The sequence below is a fragment of the Buteo buteo genome, chromosome 4 (assembly GCF_964188355.1).
Source record: "Buteo buteo chromosome 4, bButBut1.hap1.1, whole genome shotgun sequence".
NCBI classification, from domain to species: domain Eukaryota; kingdom Metazoa; phylum Chordata; class Aves; order Accipitriformes; family Accipitridae; genus Buteo; species Buteo buteo.
The window spans coordinates 60482000-60485045 of NC_134174.1; positions in this window are offsets into that span (position 1 = coordinate 60482000).

Genomic DNA, 3046 nt, shown 5'->3' on the forward strand with positions numbered 1-3046 from the left:
CCACTCCTCTGGGACCACTGTTTTTGGAGGGCCATGGCTGGCATTGCTGAGCAGGAGCTGGGAGCAGAGTCCAGGTTGCCTGACTCCCATCCTCTGCATTCGTCAGAAGGCTGGTCTGTTATAATGTAATTACGGCAGGCTGATTTGATTCCTGCATTTCACATCACGGCAAGACTACATAAAGAGTTACTACCTTCTTCATTAGGAATCACTCTCATTGTCTAAGTATTTTATTCTAAGCAAGCACGGTTTGCCAGGAGCCCTGTCTTCCCTCCCTGCGTCAGGTAGGAACAGCATCTCTGCTGAAGCTGCAGTCCTGGTGCTAAGGCCTTGCCACCACGGTCGTGTCTGATGTATGCACGGTAAATCCCAAGTGTGACTGTGATTATGCAAGTCCTCTGACTAAGTTATACCTGGAAAAACCTACTTTCATTGTATGTTGTTTGGACTGTCGTTTGTTCAGCATGTAGCAGAGTGGTGTCCCAGCTTGTTCCTGGGCACTTAGATCCTACAAATTAGAGCTAATGACACACTGGTAGAGTTATTACAGAACCTACATGTAGGCAAGCCCAAAGCTCTCACTAAAAATTGCAGGCAAGCCACATCAACCTCCTGCAGCTCCTGTGATGTTGCTTCTGATCAGCCTCCATGCTAACAACACTCTCCCCAGTTACCTCTGACACTCCTTCACATTTATCTTTTTCCACCACTGCAGCCAGACCTGTTATTTTTTCTTTTTATAATTAATTTTACTGCTGTCATTCCCTGCCCTTTCTTGTATCCTGAGACATGGGAAGTCCCAAATGACTGACATTTGAAAAACAAAAACAATGAAAACAACATTTGCCCTGGCTCAATCATTCTTTGCAACTTCTAAATGCAAGAAAACTTTGTGCCAGTTCACATGCTGATAAAGTTCTGTCTCCAGTGGGATGCTTGATTTTCCTTTTCATTGCATCCTGTCAATATACTTCCAGCACAGCCCGTAGTGTTAATTAAGTGTCATTTCAAAAGACTGTTCAGACTGGCAGCATTGTTTTGATTCGGCAGACCTGGAGGATTGAAATGGCTAGCCAGCTACATGTAATAGAAATGTGGATATTTTAAGTCACAGTCTAAATTTTTTATTTTTTTGAGAGGTTTGAATGACAGAGAAGTATTTCTTAATGCCTCACTAGTATTAGTGCTGCTTAGGCATGAGGATTATTGGGCTAATCTTGGGGACAGAGGAACAAGGTGCAGGGAGGTAATGGAGGCTGTATGATCATAATTGCCCCATCTCCCCACATCATCCCGTGTGCAACTGTGCCTACTCTCATATGCAATGCTGGGCATCTTGGCAGATAGATTTCCTGAAATCCCACCTAATCCTACCTAATTTCCCCTCCTGCTTTCAGAGCAGCCTCCCATACAGTCAGCTTCTACTCAGATTGCAGCTGAGGGCTGGAGGTTCATTGGAGCCAGGAAGACTCTTTCCTCTGACTTCGGTAGGGAGTATCTAAACCACCAAGAAAAAACTCAGCAAACCTTTGATGTGTTGTTCCCTTTTCTTTTGAGAATGGTCAGCAGGGAACAATAGTTTGGCAGACAGGATCCTAGACTTAAACATGGAAGATTTAGACTGAAATGCCATCACAGCCAGATTCCAAATTACTTTAAGGCAAAATAGCTGTGCTTCAGTTTCTTCTCTGTGAACAGAGATAATTATTCCCTGCCCCACAGAATGTGTAAGAATAAAATCCATCACGGATTTTATACACTTTAATAATAAGTACAGAAGTGTAGGCACTAAAATAGACCAGATTAATTTAATTTTGGTGAAAGTTTAATTGCACAGCACTGGAAACACCTGAGAGCATGTCTAAGTAGTAGCATAACTGCAGCAGTGTTGAGGATGAAGTATGTTTTCCAGCGTAGGTAGAGACATGAGAATGGGAAACAAAAGAAGGAAAGGGGAAACACCTTGTATAGAAAAGAAAGAGGAGAAAGGACAAATGAAAGCAGAGAATAGGTTGGAAATGGAAGATGAAGTGATGTATTTTCCAGGCTGCAGGGCAAAATTCAAATATTTTAGAATACAAATGTATCAATTTGATGTATCAAATTTCATCATTCTTGCATAGATCTTAGAGCCACCTTCTGAATTTGTATGAAACAAGGTTGTCTAACTGATGTCCTGAGAGAATTTTGATTTTATTGGAGAAATTACAGAAAGCAGCTATACACCTTTCCTGCTGCTGAACTACGAACACTTGGCCCGAGGTGCAGGTATGCCTGCTGCTGTGAAGCACTGACAGGCCAAGTCAGGAGAAGCCCAAGGCGGCTCAGGCAGAGTCAGAGAGGTGAGTATAACCTGTAGTTTTTTCTGATATTAAGAGCTAAGGACAGTGCTACTCATTGCTCTCTGTAGCTAGTATTTTGTAACTCTTAATTATTTTCATCTTGTTGCGTCACTAAGAGCAGTACAGTACATGGATCCCCAAGGAACGCCTGGAGTTACTAGTGCAACCATGGATGTTTCACTGTCCGTCACACAATTTTGCCGAAGACTGAGAAAATCACTGGTGCTTTGAGTAATAAAATAAAAGCAGCCTCTTGCAACACGCCAGGTGTAATACAATTTATGACTAACACGTTTTTTTTGGCCAGGGCTCCGCCAGCCATGCCACAGTTCAAGCGAAAACCACACAGCCAGCCCCCACGACCAGCAGGGCACTGATGGGTGCCAATTAAGGCGCCCACCTGCCCCTCCCGCAGCTGGGCGTCTCCTCAGCCCCTCTACTTGTCGTTTAATCCCACAGGTCGCTCTAAAACACGCGAAGCCGGGGGGTTTTGGGGGGGGGGAATGTTCCCTGGCCGCTCCTGTCACGGTAAGATGGCGGCACAGCCGGGTGAGCGGCAGACAAGGGCGCGCGCCGGATCCCGCCGCCTCCGACCGCCCGGGAAGCACGTGCTCGCGCCCCGCCCCACCTGCGGGCCGCCGCGCGCGGAGCGGGCTCCCTGCTGGGCGGGGCCAGTGTGGCGCCGGCGGCGGGAAGACGGCGGG